At 39.1% G+C, this 23,921-nt stretch overlaps 1 long non-coding RNA gene across 11 annotated transcripts in view; it reads left to right on the forward strand.

Annotated features, from left to right (window-relative positions):
• The window catches only part of LOC129638800 (uncharacterized), a 225,056-nt gene that overhangs the window by 28,245 nt on the left and 172,890 nt on the right, over positions 1 to 23,921 (forward strand). For 8 of the 11 annotated variants that reach the window (XR_008708037.1, XR_008708040.1, XR_008708024.1 and 5 more), the window contains exon 4: positions 19,641 to 19,827. The exons of 2 other annotated variants lie outside the window; for them this stretch is intronic. This is a non-coding gene — a long non-coding RNA (uncharacterized LOC129638800). Of the gene's footprint in view, positions 1 to 19,640; positions 19,828 to 20,676; positions 20,696 to 23,921 lie in introns of those variants that run through there. One more of the 11 variants, XR_008708033.1, reaches the window with a different exon arrangement.

Raw genomic sequence — 23,921 nt, forward strand, 5'->3', positions numbered from 1 at the left:
TTGTGATTAGTAAGATTTCTTGTAAAGCTTTTGGTAAAATATTTGAAGGGCTTAAGTGCACTTCCAGTGTATGGATTCCTCTATAATCTACTTCAAATGGTAGCTGAATGCCCCACCTTGAGGAATAGAGTTAACTATACCTGTATACGTTACACTGCTTGCTGCTAGATTTTAAAAGTAATTTATTACACAGATAATAAAACACTCTCAATGACAATCAGATTTGTCTAGAATCCATTAGCCCAAATGAATAGATTTGACTCGCCACCCATGCACTGTGAGTAGACACTGCTAGTAAATAATTAACTGCTTTTTTTCCTAGGATACATTTTCTAAATGCAGATTCACAATTTTCAGGAGCAAAGGCAGCCACTCTCAGTCAGAATTTTCAGTCAAGATATAACTTGTCATCCTAGCCTTAGTCTTCCTTCAACTTAATATCAAACATTTATCTTATTTAAACATCAAAGTAACAATCAGTATTCCCCGTTTTACATATTGTATGGCAGCAGCTTCAACGATACACATTTGATATTTGCAGTCATTAAGCTCTTTTTTTTTTCTAATGGAGACAAATAAAGTGGGAAGCAGTTCAGTCCTGAGCATCACAGTTTTAAGAGAACTCAATATTGCAGATGATTGCTTGGAAGCTGTAGCAGTAAGAGACCACCTATGAGAAAAATGGAGATAATTTCAAACAACAATCACAGCTGTTAACTGCAGCGCTCATAACACATCCTCAGCATGAAAAGATTGCAACGAATGCATCAGACGTTTAGCCACACTCAGTCACTGCGATGGACCCGAAGTGAAGATGACCTATAGACAAAGCCAACAATAACAGCAGGAGAGGTCAGAATTAAAGTCAGAGTTTTCCTTGCATGAGAAATTTTTAATCATTTCAGAATTAAGGCTTAACTTATTTTGCATAAGAAATATATTACTTAAAGGTTATTTATCATTCAAAGCTGCAAGGTTTCTTACCATACTTTAACACTTCCTATAGATGGCACTTGAATCATTGTTCTTATTTTTCCTGACTGCACAAAGAACCTCCCTTCATGCAGATATTGTGCTCTATATTCTTTAGTTCCAACGCCATTTAGGAAACACTTCATAGCTCCCAGACAGGGAGATAAAACTTTCAGTAGCCAAGGACTAAATTATCTTGGATTTTTCTCCAGAAAAATAATTATGATTTATTTAAGAATATTCATTTTTGGAAAAACTTACTCATTTCACTTCCTGTAAAACATATTTAATATTAGAATTATTTAATGTTTTTTATCCTCTAATGTCTTTTGCTTAATATCTTACCAAGCCCACAAAATAAGCGACAACCATGACAAGTCAAGTAATGCAAAAAAAATAAAACAAACAAACAAAAAAAAAAACCATGAATAAAAATACTCATAGTCTAAGTCCCATAGATTAATTCAAATTCTGATAATCACATATAATTTAAAGAAACATGGTTGATACTACTTTGAAATAAACCAGAATAATCAGAATATATTAAGATTTATAAATCAGAATAAGATGATATTACCATTATCTCTTTGGGTCCAAATCATATCCTGTTACTGTGAATTATATGCATTTGAAATATTGATTGTCACAAGAAGGATGTTTTGCTTTTGCAAAATGTTAGTATAAATGTGTTTGCTTAAGGGACACTGAAATGTAGAAAACTACTGATGAATTTAGGTTTTGTTTGAAATGAATGACTGTTAGCTGGTCTGTAGTGAGATTTAGTTGGAGGGGCTTCCCTAATGGCTCAGATAGTAAAAAAACCTGCCTGAAATGTGGGAGATATGGGTTCGATCCCTGGGGCTGGGAAGATCTCCTGGAGAACGGAATGGCAAGCCACTCCAGTATTCTTGTCTGGAGAGTCACAAAGAGTCAGACAGGACTGAGCAACTATACATACATACATACATACATACATACACAAACACACACACCCTATTTGAGAGAATCATGCAAATTAGTTGTAGCCTCGTCTATAAAAAAGCTTCTACAGGGAATGTACAGAGGACCATGTACTATCCTAAGAACACAGGAAGGCAAATAATGACATGTGTAGTGTTCAGTTCAGTCGCTCAGTCGTGTCCAACTCTTTGCGACCCCATGAACTGCAGCACACCAGGCCTCCCTGTCCATCACAAACTCCCGGAGTCCACCCAAACCCATGTCCATTGAGTCGGTGATTCCATCCAACCATCTCATCTCTGTCGTCCCCTTCTCCTCCTGCCCTCAATCTTGCCCAGCATCAGGGTCTTTTCCAACGAGTCAGCTCTTCACATCAGGTTCAGTTCAGTTCAGTCACTCAGTCCTGTCCGACTCTTTGCGACCCCATGAATCCCAGCACGCCAGGCCTCCCTGTCCATCACCAACTCCCAGAGTTCACTCAAACTCATGTCCATTGAGTCGGTGATGCCATCCAGCCATCTCATCCTCTGTCGTCCCCTTTTCCTCCTGCTTCCAATTCCTCCCAGCATCAGAGTCTTTTCCAATGAGTCAACTCTTTGCATGAGGTGGCCAAAGTACTGGAGTTTCAGCTTTAGCATCATTCCTTCCAAAGAACACCCAGGACTGATCTCCTTGAGAATGGACTGGTTGGATCTCCTTGCAGTCCAAGGGACTCTCAAGAGTCTTCTCCAACACCACAGTTCAAAATCATCAATACTTCGGCGCTCAGCTTTCTTCACAGTCCAACTCACACATCCATACATGAATTTAACTCAGATGACCACTGAGTTATATCTACTACTGCGGGCAGGAATCCCTCAAAAGATATGGAGTAGCCATCATGGTCAACAAAAGAGTTTGAAATGCAGTACTTGGATGCACTCTCAAAAACGACAGAATGATCTCTGTTCGTTTCCAAGGCAAACCATTCAATATCACAGTAATCCAAGTCTATGCCCCAACCAGTAATGCTGAAGAAGCTGAAGTTGAACAGTTCTATGAAGACCTACAAGACCTTTTAGGACTAACACCAAAAAAGATGTCCTTTTCATTATAGGGGACTGGAATGCAAAAGTAGGAAGTCAAGAAACACCTGGAGTAACAGGCAAATTTGGCCTTGGAATATGGAATGAAGCAGCGCAAAGGCTAATGGAATTTTGCCAAGAGAACGCACTGGTCATAGCAAACACCCTGTTCCAACAACACAAGAGAAGACTCTACACATGGACATCACCAGATGGTCAACACCGAAATCAGATTGATTATATTCTTTGCAGTCAAAGATGGAGAAGCTCTATACAGTCAGCAAAAACAAGACCAGGAGCTGACTGTGGCTCAGATCATGAACTCCTTATTGCCAAATTCAGACTTAAATTGAAGAAAGTAGGGAAAACCACTAGACCATTCAGGTATGAACTAAATCAAATCCCTTATGATTACACAGTGGAAGTGAGAAATAGATTTAAGGGACTAGATCTGATAGAGTGCCTGATGAACTATGGACTGAGGTCATGACATTGTACAGGAGACAGGGATCAAGACCATCACCATGGAAAAGAAATGCAAAAAAGGAAACTGGCTGTCTGGGAAGGCCTTACAAATATCTGTGAAAAGAAGAGAAACAAAAAGCAAAGGAGAAAAGGCAAGATATAAGCATCTGAATGCAGAGTTCCAAAGAATAGCAAGAAGAGATAAGAAAGCCTTCTTCAGCGATCAATGCAAAGAAATAGAGGAAAACAACAGAATGGGAAGGACTAGAGATCTCTTCAAGGAAATTAGAGATACCAAGGGAACATTTCATGCAAAGATGGGATCAATAAAGGACAGAAATGGTATGGACCTTAACAGAAGCAGAAGATATTAAGAAGAGGTGGCAAGAATACACAGAAGAACTGTACAAAAAAGATCTTCATGACCAAGATAATCACAATGGTGTGATCACTCACCTAGAGCCAGACATCCTGGAATGTGAAGTCAAGTGGGCCTTAGGAAGAATCACTATGAACAAAGCTAGTGGAGGTGATGGAATTCCAGTTGAGCTACTTCAAATCCTGAAAGTTGATGCTGTGGAAGTGTTGCACTCAATATGCCAGCAAATGTGGAAAACTCAGCAGTGGCCACAGGACTGGAAAAGGTCAGTTTTCATTCCAATCCTAAAGAAAGGCAATGCCAAAGAATGCTCAAACTACCACACAATTGCACTCATCTCACATTCTAGTAAAGTAATGCTCAAAATTCTCCAAGCCAGGCTTCAGCAGTAAGTGAACCATGAACTTCCAGATGTTCAAGCTAGTTTTAGAAAAGGCAGAGGAACCAGAGATCAAATTGCCAACATCCGCTGGATCATGGAAAAAGCAAGAGAGTTCCAGAAAAAATATCTATTTCTGCTTTCTTGACTATGCCAGAGCCTTTGACTGTGAGAATCACAATGAACTGTGGAAAATTCTGAAAGAGATGGGAGTATCAGACCACCTGACAGGCCTCTTGAGAAACCTGTATGCAGGACAGGAAGCAACAGTTAGAACTGGACATGGAACAACAGACTGGTTCCAAATAGGAAAAGGAGTACGTCAAGGCTGTATATTGTCATCCTGCTTATTTAACTTATATGCAGAGTACATCATGAGAAACGCTGGGCTGGAAGAAGCACAAGCTGGAATGAAGATTGCTGGGAGAAATATCAATAACCTCAGATATGTAGATGACACCACCCTTATGGCAGAAAGTGAAGAGGAACTGAAAAGCCTCTTGATGAAAGTGAAAGAGGAGAGTGAAACAGTTGGCTTAAAGCTCAACATTCAGAAAACAAAGATCATGGCATCTGGTCCCATCACTTCATGGGAAATAGATGGGGAAACAGTGGGAACAGTGTCAGACTTTATTTTTCTGGGCTTCAAAATCACTGCAGATGGTGACTGCAGCCATGAAATTAAAAGACGCTTACTCCTTGGAAAGAAAGTTAGGACCAACCCAGATAGCATATTGAAAAGCAGAGACATTACTTTGCCAACAAAGGTCCATCTAGTCAAGGCTATGTTTTTTCCTGTGGTCATGTATGGATGTGAGAGTTGGACTGTGAAGAAGGATGAGCGCCGAAGAATTGATGCTTTTGAACTGTGGTGTTGGAGAAGACTCTTGAGAGTCCCTTGGACTGCAAGGAGATCCAATGAGTCCATTCTGGAGGAGATCAGTCCTGGGTGTTCATTGGAAGGACTGATGCTAAAGCTGAAACTCCAGTACTTTGGCCACCTCATGCGAAGAGTTGACTCATTGGAAAAGACCCTGATGCTGGGAGGAACTGGTGGCAGGAGGAAAAGGGGACGACAGAGGAAAAGATGGCTGATGGTATGACCGACTCGATGGACATGAGTTTGAGTGAACTCTGGGAGATGGTGATGGACAGGGAGGCCTGGCATGCTGGAATTCATGGGGTCCCAAAGAGTTAGACATGACTGAGCGACTGAAATGAAATGAATGGTCTAGTGGTTTTCCCTACTTTCTTCAATTTAAGTCTGAATTTGGCAATAAGGAGTTCATGGTCTGAGCCACAGTCAGCTCCTGGTCTTGTTTTTGCTGACTGTATAGAGCTTCTCCATCTTTGACTGCAAAGAATATAATCAATCTGATTTTGGTGTTGACCATCTTGTGATGTCCTTGTGTAGAGTCTTCTCTTATGTTGTTGGAACAGGGTGTTTGCTATGACCAGTGCGTTTTCTTGGCAAAACTCCATTAGCCTTTGCGCTGCTTCATTCCGTATTCCAAGGGCAAATTTGCCTGTTACTCCAGGTGTTTCTTGACTTCCTACTTTTGCATTCCAGTCCCCTATAATGAAAAGGACATCTTTTTTGGGTGTTAGTTCTAAAAGGTCTTGTAGGTCTTCATAAAACCGTTCAACTTCAGCTTCTTCAGCGTTACTGGTTGGGGCATAGACTTGGATTACTGTGATATTGAATGGTTTGCCTTGGAAACGAACAGAGATCATTCTGTCGTTTTTGAGAGTGCATCCAAGTACTGCATTTCAAACTCTTTTGTTGACCATGATGGCTACTACATTTCTTCTAAGGAATTCCTGCCCACAGTACTATATATAATGATCATCTGAGTTAAATTCACTCATTCCAGTCCATTTCAGTTCGCTGATTCCTAGAATGTCGACTTTCACTCTTGCCATCTCCTTTTGACTGCTTCCAATTTGCCTTGATTCATGGACCTAACATTCCAGGTTCCTATGCATTATTGCTCTTTACAGCATTGGACCTTGCTTCTATCACCAGTCATATCCACAGCTGAGTATTGTTTTTGCTTTGGCTCCATCCCTTCATTCTTTCTGGAGTTATTTCTCCACTCATCTCCAGTAGCAGTTTGGGCACCTACTGACCTGGGGAGTTCCTCTTTCAGTATCCTATTATTTTGCCTTTTCATACTGTTCATCGGGTTCTCAAGGCAAGAATACTGAAGTGGTTTGCCATTCCCTTGTCCAGTGGACCACATTCTATCGGACCTCTCCATCTTGACTTGCCCATCTTGGTGGCCCCACACAGTATGGCTTAGTTTCATTGAGTTAGACAAGGCTGTGGTCCGTGTGATTAGATTGACTAGTTTTCTGTGATTATGGTTTGTGTGTCTGCCCTCTGATGCTTCTTGCAACACCTACCGTCTTACTTGGGTTTCTCTTACCTTGGACATGTGGTATCTCTTCACGGCTGCTCCAGCAAAGTGCAGCCGCTGCTCCTTATCTTGGACGAGTGGTATCTCCTCACAGCTGCCCCTCCTGACCTTCAATGTGGAGAAGCTCTTCTCGGCCCTCCTGCGCCCACGCTGCCACCGCTCCTTGGACATGGGGTTGCATCAGGTTAGATAACTTAAAAGAGAGAAAGAAAGTGAAAGTGAAATCGCTGTCTTGTCTGACTCTTTGTGACCCCATGGACTGTAGCCCACCAGGCTCCTCCATGCAATTTTCCAGGCAAGAGTACTGGAGTGGGTTGCCATTTCCTTCTCCAGGGGATCTTCCCAACCCAGGGATCGAACCCGGGTCTCCTGAGCTGCAGGCAGACGCTTTACTGTCTGAGCCACCAGGGAAGAAGAGGGATATTAGGAGAATTCCTATGTTTTATCTTTTACTTTCTTTCAGAAGAGAGGTGAGATCAGTTTAAAAAATGAATGTGATAATTAGAGGTTTAGAAAGTAGCTCCATTTCTTTTTCAAGCCTTGTTTCCCCCCTCACCCCAAATCTGTTTTCCCTCCTGCTAATGGTGCTTTTGGGGGAAATTTAGAAAAACTTACTTTTCCCATACCCTGAATTAATATCAGTTGCTGCCAAGTTGCTTCAGTCGTGTCCGACTCTGTGTGACCCCATGGACTGCAGCCTACCAGGCTTCTCTGTCCAGGCAAGAACACTGGAGTGGGTTGCCATTTCCTTCTCCAGAATTAATATCAGTATGGAGATACAACAGTGAGAAAACTTGTATCTTACCTTCCTTAAGAGATCTTCCGTGTTAATAAATCAGTAAATTAAGCAACTTTTGAGTATATTTAAATGTATTCTTCTGGAGAAGGCAATGGCAACCCACTCCAGTACTCCTGCCTGGAAAATCCCATGGACAAAGGAGCCTGGTAGGCTGCAGTCCATTGGGTCACTAAGAGTCGGACACGACTGAGCGACTTCACTTTCACTTTTCACTTTCACACACTTGAGAAGGAAATGGCAACCCACTCCAGTGTTCTTGCCTGGAGAATCCCAGGGACGGGGGAACCTGGTGGGCTTCCATCATGGGGTTGCACAGAGTCGGACACGACTGAAGCGACTTAGCAGCAGCAGTAGCAAATGTATTCTCCATATAAAATATAAGTTTTTAAAGCATTGTTGCATTTAGTATTTCACCTGATCTGAACAAGAGTCCTAAAAGTAGAAAGTGAAGACATTTTTGTTATTAAAATGACACTAACGGCATTTCATATTTATAGGTCATCTTACAATATGCAAAGTGTTTTCATGCAACTTTCTCATTCCCTCTTCAGACAAATTATCAGAGTACCAGAACAATTTGCAATAGAATAAATACGAGTAGTTAATATTCATAAAAGTTGTTCAAGGTCACTTAAGACCGAAAAAATAAAAATTAAAATTACCAAAAAACATTTTTACTTGTCGAATAATTGAGGGAATGGCATGCTCAATTTTGTCAAGGGCATGTGTTGGCAAAACAGGTACTATTATGTGCGGCTGGTAAAGCTGTAAGTTATTATACCTTTTCTGAATGACATTTGGCACTAGGAATTTATTCTGAGGAAAAATGAGAGATATAAACATAAGTTTACTTGTAAATGAATTCATTACAGGGTTATTTATAACACAGAATACCAGAAACCACATTTTTCTGGGTAATTGTAATTTGAGGCAGTCATCGTGGAATATGAGATCTTGGGAAGGTAGACCCTGTAATGTGAAACAATAATTGGAAGAAGGCTGGGATCATAGCTCCCCTATCTGCACTGACATCCCTGGAGTTTAATATGAGAAAAGTAAAATGCTTATGTAGGGCACTATACTTTTTTGTTGTTGTTTTTCTTTTTTCTTTTTTAAATTACTAAAATATATTAACATATTTAGAAGAGACTTGGAAAATACAGAACAAAGTTACAGGTAGTTCCAATATATTTTACAATTATTTTTTTAAGTAGATCAATTAAGATTTTTAGTCAGAGTTTCAATATCAAACTTTCTAATAGGATGAATATACAGGAAGATAGAAGGATGTAGTGGATCTGAAAAGCACTATGAACCGATTCCACTGCTATGGACCAAAGCGTATTAAGATTTACACAATTTTCACACAACAGTAGGATACAAATTCTATTCAAGTTCCCCTAGACTATAAACTAGAAGACACTGGAAGATATCCAGGGACATAGAACAAGGTGCAAAAATTTCATGGTCTAAAGGTATTGAAATCAGTAGGGCACTATTTTCTGGGGATTCATTGATTATAGCCCAACCTAATTGTAACTGGCATAGGGATACTCGCTTGCTTGTGTATATATGAATGCATTTATTTAACCCATAAAATATTTTTTAGGTAAACTTTCAATCTCTTTGTTACAAGCATAGTGTCTGTATTATTAAGGAAACTGTAGGAGTGAGTCTACATGGTAATAACTTTGCCCATTGCAAAGCCAGTAGATATTGGAAACCTAAAGTTATTTTAAAAACTATTGAAATGTATGTCTCTAATTAAACTGGCTTAGGTAATATCCTTTATTCTGATTCTAGGACTTGATGATCCTGAGATTTCTTTTAGCTTTATGAGTCTATGGCTGATTTAGCAGCCACATTTATTATTTAAAGAAAGTGAGAAAGATGGTGTTAAATGTTCCTCAAAGTGGAATCAAGGTTTTAATTATTACAGGACATATGGGTGAGAGAGACACTGAACAGCTCAATTCTGAGCCTGATCATTTTTCTGTGAATATTTAAAAATACTACAGTGTGGCTATCCAATTAAAAAGCTCCTGGTTGGTGTTTGTCTGCTTTCACTAGGCACTAGTCATTCAAGTCATCACAGCACTTCCAAATTAATGAAGAGAAATCTTTTTGTAAAGTAGTGATTAAAACTCACTTAATTTTCACTCAAACAAAATCAGTGCTACAGAAACTATGCAACACTTTTGGCTATGGCTGCATATTTTATGATGTAAATTAAAGGCCACCATTAACAATGAAATCTGCAAAGCTGAATTCAGTGTATTGAGCTGTAGGAAATTCTCCAATTTCTTCTCTTTCTGAATTATTATAGTAAAGATGGCAGACTTTTTAACTATTATAACAGCTTTACATAAAGAAGGCAGTCTCTCTTCTGCAGATGCCCTCTCAGAAGTCTTCTCGCTCTCTTTTTTTTTTTTTGGTGACAACCCTCATGTTGTTTAACTCTTCCATAGCATCTTATGTTATTTATTATTGTATCCTTTCTCCCTCTCCCCCTGCCTTCTTTCTCCTTTCTCAGTTGTTGAAATCAAAGTGTTGGTGCTACTATGGAAAAGGAGAATATAAAATACCTGTTTGAATAAATGTTCCCCCCTGGAGACTGACATAGATGAACGTCAGGGCAGTGAACCTGTCATGTGTGACCCCAGGTCATGTGTCTGCAGAGGATAGCTCTGTGCTTCTGGAAACACTCTGTGCCCTTAGTTTCCGTCCTGCCCCCTGTCCTGTTGTGCTCTGCCCTATCTCTAGCTCTTGGATGAAGCTTCTTTCTTCCCTGTTGCCTCTTTTTCCTTTACTATGTTATCCTGGGGCTCAAATAGTCTTAAGGTTCCATCTTCTTCCATACACCCACTTCTTTTGGGACCTCTTTTTATGCTTGTGGGTTTCACCTATTATGAAGACAGACATCAAATATATTTCTCCAGTTCCAGCTTCTGGGCTCCTTACTGGACATCAGTACTAAACCTTGTATTTAAAGCCCAACTCCTTTTCTTTCCCCTTTACAAACAAGTCCTTTGATGTCACATTTTTACTACTCTATCAGCACTTTTCCAGCCACCCAGACACTGAAATTCTGATATTCTTTCCTCTAATCAGGCATTCCTTTGCCGTATCTCCTGCATCCATCCTTTCCTTTCCATTGCCTCTGATACCAGGCTGGCTCCATTTGCTGTGAGATCAGTTGCAGGGAATCTGAAAGGACTACACAAAGATTAGTTAATGCTGTCAGTGTTTTCAGCCTCTCCCTCATCATCTCCTTTGTCTTTGGGATTAAATCCCTTTATATTGCACTGGAGGGTTCACACAGTTTACTTTCTAAATACCTTTGGAGCTAATCTACTTCTCTCACACAAACCTTCCATTCCAATCCAACTTAACTAATCACTATTCCTTTAATATTATTTCTCTTTGTTCACGCTGTTCTTTCTACCCAAACATCCTGAGTATGTTTCTCCAGCAAAAGCCCACCCTTTCTTTAAGGTCCAGTTTAAACTTTAACCCCCTTTCATGAGCTTCTGTTAACATGAAGTTATATATGCTGCCTTTTGAGCTCAATGATGAGCTTTAATAACATTTCTTTTTATTTATCAATTTTTTATAACACTTTGTTGCTTAGTATATTTTAATACATTTTATCTCTAGTTTTAGATTATAAACTACTTGAGGGCAAGGAGTTTATTTGTATTTTCCACAGTTAACAGGAAGGTTCAGCATATCAAATGACTGATTGCTGCCTGGAGGTTGTGTCATCTATTATAAAAACTATTTACCTCCTTTCTTTCCATGAATGATAAATGATTCTGAAATTATTCATAATAGGTACCTACATAATAGGAACTGCATTTGTCTTGAAGCCATATGTACTTAGTTTTAATACCACCTGTATACCAATGTGGGTTTTAGTCTATTATTAATTTTATTCTGCCTTTGGGGGATTCTCAGGGTCTTTACAGCTCTAGGGCTTTATTTATCCCTGGTAAATAATACCATCATGCACAAAAGGAAATCAGCAAAACAAATTTCCTCATTGTATAACTGCACACAAAACTGCCAGATTTAAACTATTTGAGAACAGGAACTACCCCATAAGATTTCTCTGTTAAAATCCAGAAAGCTTTGAAGGCACTTCCAAGGCTAAAAGTAACACATAGTCAAGTCAGGAGTCCAAAAGAAAAATAAAAAAACACTAAGGAAAACACTTATCCCCAGAAAGATATTGCAGTTATTGTTGTCTGGGGCAAGATCCTTTTCTGCCCCCCACAAAATAGTGTGTGCTGACAATTAAGCTAAGAGTAGATTCCTTTTCAGCCTTTGAAAGCAAGGGTTGGTCACCAGCAGTAAGAAAACTAGTATAATGACAGCAGCTTTCTAAGATAAAAAGCCACTTGCTTAAATTTCAGCATGAAATCAAAAATTTTAAATAAATGGAATTCATGTTCGGAAAGGCAGTTCACATAATTTGCAATACTTACACTATTCTTTCACAAAGAAGTGTAGGAGAGCATGACCAGAAAATGATTCAGTTGCTGACAGAGAAAGTCCTTTGTTCTCAAATGTGAAGTAATTTTGATTTTTTTTTTTAATATATTGAAAGTAGCATTGAGTTATAGCCACCCTGGAGTTGTAAAGATCTAGAGAGTCCTCTCTTTAAAACAATTTTTATTGTTTCATCTATAAGTAGAAATATTAGAATTCAATTTTCCATAAACTGTATTCATCAAGTATTCATTAAAATATTCCAAGCATATTTCCCATAGCCTCTTTTTTTGCATTCTCTTTTCCAGGCAAACTAAATTAATAAGTGCTCACATGATATAATTCCCCACCTCTGAATCTCTGCTTATATTGTCTTTCCCACAGAAATCTCAGGAGATTGCAGTACATAGGCAACCCAGTCTTGAGTCATTTAAGACATAACTAACCACACCCTTTCTTTTTTTTTTTTTAGGTATTGATTTTTTTTTTAAATTTTATTTTATTTTTAAACTTTACATAACTGTATTTCTTATAGCAGGCAAATATGGATTCAAATTCAACCTTAAATTATATCATAGTTATCTAGCACATACTCAATTCCAGCTACTGGATGAATATCATCTTATATATAGCAAAGAGAGGACCTGTAAAGAGTTAAAATAGTGGGTATATAAACCACACTGGCAGTTTGAAATGGTGACCTTAGAAAAATATCACGGTGTCTAATTTTTGGATCTTAAGATATTTGCTGAAAGAGCAAGAGCATAGAGTTTTTAACATCTAGATTTCATTTTCAGGACTCCATAGAGCATTTTTATAACACCCCAAGTCTGCAGTCATTTCAATGGCTGTTTATGGCCTCTGTCTCAGCCAGTTCAAGTGGAGGTGAAAGTTGACCGCTTCAATGGTGCTCCCTATTTTGAAGTGGACCAATTTTCTGTTCTTTGGTAGTCTGTGACTTTTTAGCACTTCAGTATATTGCTTGCAATCTGTATTTTGATTGCTAAGGCTTGAAGACTTTGTTTTGGTAGTAAGGACTTTTGATTAGTCTTTGAAAGTTCTAGCTTTAGCTGATCATGTTTAGCATAGGTGTAGAAATTAAAGAAGCCGCATCTGATCAGATGCTTGAGAGATTGCTGAGCATAAGGCAAAAATCTAACTTTCAAGTCAGGAGGTGAAATGCCTGTATTGAATTGACCTATCTATGTAAGGGAGCTTCCTAAAATATAATTGCTGAGAATCATTGTGTCAGGTCATTTGCTGAAGTTATTGTATGTATTTGTCATGGTGACTCTGTACAGCAGGGATGAGTAGGCCATGTTGTGGACATCTGCTGCTTTTTGAATTGCTTTAATCTTTAATCTTTCAGAAACTATCCCTCCACGCAATTCAAGTGGTGCAAGAAAATAATTATTCCTTCACCTCCATGTGCTGTAGATCAAATCTGCCAACCTGTACTAATCTTAGTAGCTTAAGTACCTAAAGTCCTAAGAGAAAGAACAGAACTCAAGAAAAGCCATCCAGAATCCATGTTGGAGATTCATGTGGCTCTTGGTGTCACATGTGACCTTGCCATTTTGTCTGACTTTTTAAATATTGAGGATATGTATAATTGGTACTTGGAATGGCAAGGACCCATCTTTGCTACTTCCTGGGGAGACTCTTCCTACAAATGAAGGCAACCCAGAGGGAAAGCAGAGCCAAAAAACTATGTTGCTGCTACTATTCCTGCTAAGTCGCATCAGTCGTGTCCGGCTCTGCGACCCCATAGACAGCCTCCTACCAGGCTCCCCCGTCCCTGGGATTCTTCAGGCAAAAACACTGGAGTGGGTTGCTATTTCCTTCTCCAATGTATAAGAGTGAAAAGTGAAAGGGAAGTCACTCAGTCGTGTCCGACTCTTAGCCAATACTTTTTTGTTGTTTGTTTTTTGCTTAAGCCCTTTTTAGTAGAGTTACTAACATTTACAATCAAAAGAATGCTAACTAATATTCCCTTCCAATTTTGTTACACAAAAAAGGGTGCCTAACTTCGCCAAAAGGAAATGGCAACCCACCCCAGTACTCTTGCCTGGAAAATCCCATGGATGGCAGAGCTTGGCAGGCTACAGTCCATGGGGTTGCGAAGAGTCAGACACGACTGAGTGACTTCACTTTCACTTTTCACTTTCATGCATTGGAGAAGGAAATGGCAACCCACTCCAGTGTTCTTGCCTGGAGAATCCAAGGGACGGGGGAGCCTGGTGGGCTGCCGTCTATGGGGTCACACAGAATCAGACACAACTGAAGTGACTTAGCAGCAGCAGCAGCAGCAGCAACTTTCACCTTATATACACAGCTAGTAGGTGGCCAGCTCAGGATTTGAATACAAGTCTCTCTGAGTCTAGAACCATAGTCGCATAATGACACTGAGAGTAGTTTGGGGAATCTGGGTACTAGTTAGCTACTTAAAACTTCAAGATGGCTTTGGACTCTGATTTCAAATTAGGCAAACCATTTTCTTCCCAAGTGGTTTTTGTGTACCCCTCAAATGATAAGGGAATAGTTTCTGAAGGGCAGATGTAATCCTGCAGATTCTAGCATATATTATCTGTTTTTATTAAGACAATCGTGGAGAATGTTTGCTTATCTTAAGCTTGGCAAGTGAGAATGTTTTATAGAAATCACCTCTTTACCTCTATCAGTGTTGGCTTGCACTGATTAAAAATTCTGATGTTTACTGTTTTACAAATAGTCAATATAAGTTAGGACCAAATGATGGGAGTTGCTGCAGAAATTCATGGATTTTGATCACCAACCTCTCCTGAGATGAACTTTCCTAATAGGTACTTTCATAAGCCAAGCGGGGCTGTTTCTCCTCTCTGGCTCTCCACTGTGTTTGGATGACCTAGTTAGAAAGAGGTCTCTGCTTGGATGGCATGGAGAACTGTAAGATGGGGAAGCTGTTTCTCTGATGTCTGAGACATTTAGTGATGGTAAAAATTCATGGACCACTAGTTATATCCCTTTACGTTGAAATAAAAACAGATGTAGGAATTCTTTTCAAACAGAAAGATGTCAAAATCTGTTCTGAAATTTCCTCAATATTCTGGAAAAGAAGTTACACTGTTAAGGGAGATGGTAGTTAGCTGTAAGGAGAATTGCCATAGTTTCTTTCTTCATTTCATTTCTTTCTTCATAAAGAAATTTAAGTCTCTTAATAATTTATGGGGATAGAATTGCAGGTATTCAATTAAGTGTTTCAGACTTAGTGTATACAATGACAACTGGTGAATGGTAGGTTTTTCAGGTGTCATAGATGTTCAGGTTTTTATCTTTTGGACTCTTGTTTACTCTAAAGCATGAAGAAAACTTTCAGTACACTGATTTCAGAGGCTAAGATTCAAATAGTCAATATTTATCAGAGTGCACATTTTAAACTTAGTTCCCCCAATTTTTAGGACAGAACCTGACTTAAATATCCTATCAAAATTACTTTAAAGTAGATTTGTATTGCTTGCTGTCCATTTATATTTAGTTGAAAAAAGACTCCAAATTTACTGTTAGGAAACCTAGTGTTTGGGGATTACAATAAATAAGCAGACATGGCTAGCTTGGTCTCAGTTTTAAAGTCTATAAAAGTATACTATAAAATGAAAATTGGAAAGTTAAACACAGTGAGTTACCTTAGCTTCTGTTCCCTCCTGAAACTGTGGTAAAATGACAGTAAAGGTGTCTTTTAAGGTCGTAAATAAACAAGGACAATGAGAACGGAAGAGACAGTGTCAGTAATGAAATGTTGGAAGCTGAAGAACAGATGGAGGGGTTATAACTGACTTAGCAGATCCCAGAAAGCTGAGTCCCAATCACACAGTAGAAAAAGCAAAGAGCAAACTGATTTACACCATGAGACCTCCAAAAGACTCCAGAATGGCTGATGTTGGCTAGTGCTGGAGTGGGAGATGCAAGTGGGCGGAAGACAAGGGTTTGGGTTAAAAGTCTCTTAAGAAAGTTAGACCTCCAGCTGTTTTTGCCTCTCTGTGCAGCTCATCACTGCTCCTCCCCAGCGTGGCAGGTTTGCTCTCCAGAGAAGGTCTCTGATCTGTTTCTGTTGTAAGGCACATAGAGAACATAATGCTCCACTGTAAACAGGGAATGAAGGAAGATTTCTGTACTCTGTTAACTCACCAAGCTTGGCTGTTAGACTTATATCCTCAAGCAAGTTCTGAAGAAGCTGTCTCTGAGGAATCTGATTGGTCCCCCAAGTAGAGCTGCTGACTATCCCCAGTGAATTGATTTAGGCAGACAACACTAAAAAGAACCAACATTCAATACCCATTTGCCTCCACCACATGTAGACCTTCTAATCAACAGTGATGACTCAGTCACAAATCTGAACAGTCAGGATCACCAAGTATTTGAGAAGGCCTCCAATGTAATTTAAAGGCCTCCAATTTCAAAATAAAGAAATAAACAAAGACATTAGCTTGAAAGAGAGACCATGAAACAAGGAAAAACAATGACCCAAAACCCAGTTATCTTCAAAACAGTCAAAGAAATAAGAACATATATTGTGTTCATGAAATACTTGATAGAAGAGTTAGAAAGGTTGAAAAATTCTCTCAGAAAACATAGCAAAAAGGAAAAAAGATGCAAAAAAAAAAAGAATAAAAGATAAAATCAGAGGATCAATGTAAATAGGAAGTTCAACATCTGAGGAATTTAGGGAGAAAAAAGTAACATCATAGAAGAAGTAATTCAGTGGCATTATCAGCATTGCAAGTTATGAGTTTCTAGATTTAAAAAAATATGTCTGATATAAGGAATGAAGGAAAAAGACCTCATACTAGACATACTATTTTGAAATTTCACAACATCAAAGACAAAGAAAATAAGCTAAAAATCACTTAATTCTGATAGAAAAATGGCCTCTAATCTAGAAATCTGTGTCCTGCCAAACTATCATTCAAAGTTGGGAATAGATTGAAGACATTTTCAGAAATGCAAGACACCCCGAATTTTAGCACCCATGTTTTTCTCCAGGGGTATTAGTAAAGTATGTGCCTAAAATAAAGGAATAAATAAAGAATCAGAAAACACAGGATCCAGGAAGGACATCAGCATGACAGAGGCAAAACGAATTTCCAGGCAAAAGTTCAAAACAGTAATGAGTACGAGATGCAGAGTATGCATGTGTGTATGTATGGTACGACGTAGAGGGTGGTAAAGAAACTGGTCCGTGCAGCCTAGCTCAGTGCTGTTGTATTCGTTAGATTAACTTGTCCCTTTGTTAGGCTTAATTAATATTGTACAATACTATTGTTAACAATTTCCATTTTGCCATATACATATATATGGTAGTCAAAGCAATAATTTGATGAATTATTAATTTTGTTCACTAATTTATCCAGCACGGCATCTTCAGAGGCATGTTCTGAAGCATTTAAGCTTTTAATTTCTGTAGAAATTCCAGTGAAAGGTTACGATGAATCTTTATGGAAAAAGTAGATTAAACCAGAATCTGCTCAATAGGAAAAGGGACATGACTGTAGGAAATGGAAGACGCTGGGGGCAAGTGTACTGTTTACTGGTTTAATGTAGCAATAAAATTTCCCAGCACAACCCATTGATTCAAGAATTGTCATTGCACATCCTGTAACTGAGCAATGAAGTATGGCAAGAGAGCTTTTAGAAAAACCTATGTAAGGTTTAGATTATAAATAGAAATATTGACTTATAATAAACTCGTTTGAGGGGCACTCACCTCACTGAGAAATGATTCTTGTGACCACCTCATTCAGATTCATTGTCATTTCATGTTTTCACACTGAAAATACCTTGTCCTTTCTTGGTCTAAACATGTGTCTCTTCATTTATACTCAGTGCTGAGCAGAATGACTTAGTCCTAGCTATAAACATGATAATTTTCCTTAAAATTTTATTCTTTGGGGAAAAGTTGCATTTTTATGCTGGATTCCTTTGTAATTAATAGCTTAATGTTGAGCTCCTTTTTTTGCTTATGTATTCAGCGTACATATTCTTAATTTAAAATACAGAACCTAATCATCCTATTTCCCTTGCTTTGGGAGCCTTGTTCTCCCAGTTAACCATTCATCATTGGCTTTTAAATTGCTGTAGGCAAGCAGAAAAGTATTTCCTTCTTTATAATTTCTTAGCATATTTTCACAGAAAAGAAAATTAATAGAAGTATAAAAGACTCCCTGAGAACATTTGTGGCCACTGCGATTTAGAAATATTATTGGCAAAAAAAAAAAAAAGTATGAAATAAAAGAAACAAAAAGATGAAGCGAAGGAAACTTGCAGTTTTGATTTTTAAAATATTTCTGAGATGGACAAGAAAAAAAAAAACGAAGGTTGAGGCTGCCAACCATAGAGTTTCAAAACCTACAGCCATGCTGGAGCTACCACGTTCCAATACACCCTCTCACCTAACACAATTGCTAGATGACGATGGCAAATACAGAGACGGCCACTCCCATTCTTAATGCAAAACAAGTAAATTGCAACTGTAATGAAATACTGTTTACACCTTTCAGACTGGCAAAGACAAAAAGGCTTGCTAATATGCTTTGAGGGTAAGGGTGTGGAGAAGATAGCTTTTTATCCTCACACACTACTGGTGGGAGTGTAAATTGGAATGATCTCCGTTGAGGGCAACTTGACAAAACTTAACCAAATTCCCTGCTTATACTCTTGGCCTAGAATTCTGAAAACTTATTCTCCAGAAAATGTATCCACATGTACGAGGATATTCATCATGACTATTCTTTTGGCAAATAAAATAATAAACCAAGGAATACTTTTGACTGTCCATCAATAGACTGCTGGTTAAATAAATTATGGTAAATTTATGATAGGGACTATCTATGCTATATGCAAGAGACGTTATTAAGTGCAGAACAGTGTGTAAAGGAGTAATACTACCACTTGTAGGGTTTTTTTCCTTTGATTTTTTAAATTATTATTTATAAGGATTTATAGAAGGCTTCAGAAAAGCTACATAAGAGACTGGTGACAGAATTTGCACTGTAGGGAAGGGAGGCTTGAGGAGGACTGGGATGGTCTGTTTCCATGTATTTTTTTGTATTGTAGGGGGAAAAATGATACCAACACATTTTTCTGCCCAGTTAAAATTTCAAAACAGAATGGCAAGCCCAGTTCATGGGCTCATGTTCCTACTGACCACTGCAACTCGAACCTGTTATGCTGCTTCTGCTGCTAAGTTGCTTCAGCTGTGTCCGACTCTGTACGACCCCATAGAAGGCAGCCCACCAGGCTCCCCCATCCCTGGGATTCTCCAGGCAAGAACACTGGAGTGGGTTGCCATTTCCTTCTCCAATGCATGAAAGTGAAAAGTGAAGTCGCTCAGTCATGTCCGACCCTCAGCGACCCCATGGACTGCAGCCTTCCAGGCTCCTCTGTCCATGGGATTTTCCAGGCAAGAGTACTGGAGTGGGGTGCCATTGCCTTCTCCGCTAACCTCTTATAAATACCCCTACATGTCCAGAGGGAGGCCCTGGAGGTGAAGGGAAAGTGGAGAACAGTTGGATGTAGGAAATATTATGAAATGAGTGATGTTAGGGACCATGATGTTACTTTACAGTTTTTGGATGCTTAGAACATGCTTGGTGCTGGTCAGTTTTCCATGTATTAACCTACTTAATCCTCAAATCTATCCCGAAAAGTATGTATAATCATTGTCTTCATTTTACAGATGAGGTAGACCTGAGAGATGGTGAGGTTGAGGAACCTGCCCCAAATCACATAATTATTAAATGACTACCCACAATGTCAATGACTCCAGGCACTGCCCTCAGCAAAGCAAAAGGTCCCTGCATTCCCACCAGCACGCTTCTGCCCTTTTATGAAAATGACCAACTGTTCTCCAGTCCAATAAAAAGGTATTTTTCTCTGTCAACTCGTTCTCAAAAAAGGAGACCTGTTTTCATTCATTATTTGGATTTGCAAATATTTACAGAGACTGTGTGGGCAGTATGAAGACTAGTTAGTTTCTTGGAAATTGGAAGGCTAAGCAAACAAAGGAATGAGTGAAAGGTATGCCTGACAAATGCCAAGAGAAGGACAGTGGGTTGTCGATATTAATATTAGAGAACACCATCAAAAGTCATAATATAGGAGGAAAATTTTTTAAAATATTGACAAAATACTTAATTTCCACAGTGAAAATGTCACAGCCATGAATGTTGAATTGTTAAATATGCACAACCAAAGATAATAAAAATTCAAGAGGAATGAACAAAACCACAGTCATGGTGGTACATTTTGACACCTATCCCCTTCTGTCTCTGGCATGTCTAATAGATGAATAATGATATCAATAACAAGGAATAAAAGTAAAAGAGAATTAAAATATATTTACTGCCCTAAAATGATTTATAAATCTGTTTCATAAAATTTGAATTTGCATTTATTAGAATTTTTAGTGGCCTAGGGATTTTGATGCTAACCTAACTGAGTGAGATTCCTTCCCTTACACATTTTCTTGATGGTAGAATAGATCATTTTAAAGGCAGAAAACAATATGAGCATACCATAGGAATTGTACTCAGATGCAGACAACAGTAGAATTTTTAGGAAGGTAGGGAAAAGAGAGTCTCTAATAAAGTATCTGGAGTCATACTGTAAGATACTGTTAATTTTAGAGTAGAAAAATGTACTTGCCTTGTAGCTCTTCCCACCCAATGCTGGACCAGGAAAAGCAGAATTTCTTTAACATTTTCTTCCCACAGGCAGGGTCTAATGGACTGAAAATCTAGGCCAGTGTACATGTCAAAAATAAAAGCAGGAAGATACTGATGGGAGATCAGGATGGGTAAGGGACCTTGGAGGGAAGGATCATATTTTGATGTTGACTGAGCACCATAATTTCCTCTATGAATTGTCTAATCCTAGTCTTTACCCATTTTAAAATCAGGTTGATTTACAGAAGCCCTTTATATATTATTTATATTAACTATTTTATATCTGGGCTTCCCTGATGTCTCAGTGGTAAAGAATCTGCCTGCAATGCAGGAGATGTGGGTTCTATCCCTGGGTCAAAAGATTCCTTGAAGAAGGAAATAGCAACCCACTCCAGTATGGCTGGGAAATCCCATGGACAGAGGAACCTGGCAGGCTACAGTCCAGGGTAGCAAGGATCAGACATGACTTAGCTACTAAACCACCACTACCATTTTATATTCAAATTATATCTGTTATGCCCAAATATTTAAATATTTTATCCAAATATTATACTTACTATATTAAATATTAACATTGTTTTATATACAAGTTTATCAAGCATATTCACATAGATCTAGTGCATTTTGAGGCTTATTTTTGTCCCTGGTGGCTCAGATGGTAAAAGCATCTGCTTGCAATGCGGGAGACCCGCGTTCAATCCCTGGGTGGGGAAGATCCCCTGGAGAAGGAAATGGCAACCCACTCCAGTATTCTTGCCTGGAGAATCCCATGGACATAGGAGCCTGGTGGGCTACAGTCCATTGGGTTGTAAAGAGTTGGACACGACTGAGTGACTTAACTAACTTTTGTGTGAATGTTTTGGCTACAAATGTTTATATTTGATATAGTGAAATGTGTTCATTGCCTTTTTTATGTCTTCTGGGTCCTTATTTTGTTAAGCAAAATTTAACAACTTCTAAATGTAATATTTTTGTACCAAATTTGAATTTCTAAACTATATTTAGTAGTTCACCTTACTTCTCTTTTAGGCATTTGAAATTATTGTATGGGCCCCCTTTAACCTCCTGCAACTATTCCTTACATAAGTTTAGAGTTAACCCCTCACCCAGGGCTCAGTTTGGAAAATTCCCTTGGTGACTCTTGTCTTCTTTGGTCCACTTCATTTTCATTCTCTCAAAGCCCTCTGTGTTTTGCAGTCTGTGCTCTGCTTGGATGTTCACTTCCTAAAACCTGCCAACGGAGAAGAAATAACTATAACTGCCTTGATCCATTAAGAGATACAGAATATCTGCATTTCTGTATCAGTTTTTATTTTTCCCTATTGCAGTTTATAATTTCAAAATGTCCATTTCCTAAACAATATACCAGTAAGCATACGACCATATTAACATATCCTTGATTAGTCTCTTTCTGTGAGATATCCACCCCACCATTTCTCCTCACTGATTCACAGCCCTCAGCTGTGGTCTTTAAGTGGTATCTGTCACCCCAATGGGGTGGTGGTTGCTGTCTCTGCTCCATAACCCATGTTGACCCCTGTGACTCTTTTGGGACTGCTTTGCAGAGCCTCTGTTCTGTTTTATCAGGCAAGTATTTCTCTGCTGGTGAATCTTGCTTTGATTCTCTGCTTTGAATCTTCATGGTGCTGGAGCTTAGAGACTCTGGAAGAGTGGGCGAAGGGTCTATTTTCCTTTGTGTTATACTCTTTTAGTGGAGTTCAAAAGCTGAGTTAGTTGGAACCAATGATATATTGAGTTCAATGAGTACCTTAGTTTGAGTTCCTCAAAAGCCAGCTCCAGGGTTAGGACTTGGGAGCATGTGGTTTATTTGTAGAATATTCCAGTAAGCACGGGATTCAATCCCTGGGTTCAGAAAATCCCCTGGAGGAGGGCATGGCAACCCACTCCAGTATTCTTGCCTGGAGAATCCCCATGGACAGAGGAGCCTGGCGGGCTACAGTCCGTGGGGTCACAAAAAGTCGGACATGACTGAATGACTAAGCGCACACACACAAGTGAAGGAGTGGGGAAAGAGAATGAAGAATCACTGATTGAGGTTATGATAAGCTGGTTATATGGAGGAGCAAGAATGCCATCTGACTAGGAGCAGTCTGAGATATTAGGTGGCATATACCGCAGAATTGTCCACTAGAGTACGCGGGAAGCTTGGGTATTTATCTGCTGATTTCTCTCTCATTTGTTGAGGGGTGCTCCTGGGGCTGTTAAATCTCAGCATTTCTGAACGACAGTAGGCAAACTCCCAGGGCTTTGGAGAAAGCCCTAAGACTGAGATATATTGATCTGGTTGCCTGTACAGGAATGTCCACCACAGCTGCTGGTGAATAGAGTGGACATGAACAGAACCTGCCACTGAGAAACTGCACCTTCAATTTATACTTAAAATTCCCCCATACCATCACTGCAGATGCATGCTCCAGTGTGTTTTCTCTGAGCCAAGTTCACCATGAATACTATCATTTTTTGTGGAACTCACCTGCTATCAACACACCCCGCACATACACTCTCAGCCCCTCTAGTTCTCCAGGCAGACCTAAGATGTCCAAACCCCACAAATGAATACAGGTTAGGTTATTTCCTAGCAATCCCATGAGAGTGCCATGCAAATAGATTTCCCTGTAGTTCACAAGTTGCAGACCATCACATATTTGAACTCTCAACAGTGAACACAGCCATGGTCAAACTGATCACCACATCATACAGTCTTAAAATAAAATTTAATCTTTTATGTCTTTTTCTTTCCTGAACTCTGCCAACTGGTACTTGACTTCTTCTATATAATATAACATTGATTTACTTACAAACAGTTGTTGCCAGGTTTCCCTAGATACTCATAGCAACTGGCTTCTTAAAACTTGCCTTTTGTGCAGACTTAAAGTGACAGTATTCCTTTTAAAAGCACAGAAAATTAATCAGTTCTTTCATGTGTAGAATGACACATAATTCTTGCCTCTTGCTTGTTGTATACAGACAGCGTCTTCCATTTATTTACTTAACAATGATTTCGGAAGACATGACATTAGGTCAGGACATTCCAAGGACAGGAAAGAATGACTGAGGCTCAGGTGCTTATTGAAGTCCTCTTTCTTCCATTGATTTATGGTAAAGCTCCAGGCAAGTTGGCTGGCTCCTCTGCATTGCAGTTCCCTCACTTTTAATATGGAAATACTTATGTGCTAAAGAACTCCAGGGAAGGAAAACCAGGGGGCGAGATCAGCTGCCCCTGGCAGAGTAGGAAGCAGAAGGACTTGACAGAGAAACAGTGTCAGAGTTTT

This window comes from Bubalus kerabau, chromosome 1, assembly GCF_029407905.1.
Source record: "Bubalus kerabau isolate K-KA32 ecotype Philippines breed swamp buffalo chromosome 1, PCC_UOA_SB_1v2, whole genome shotgun sequence".
NCBI lineage: Eukaryota > Metazoa > Chordata > Mammalia > Artiodactyla > Bovidae > Bubalus > Bubalus kerabau.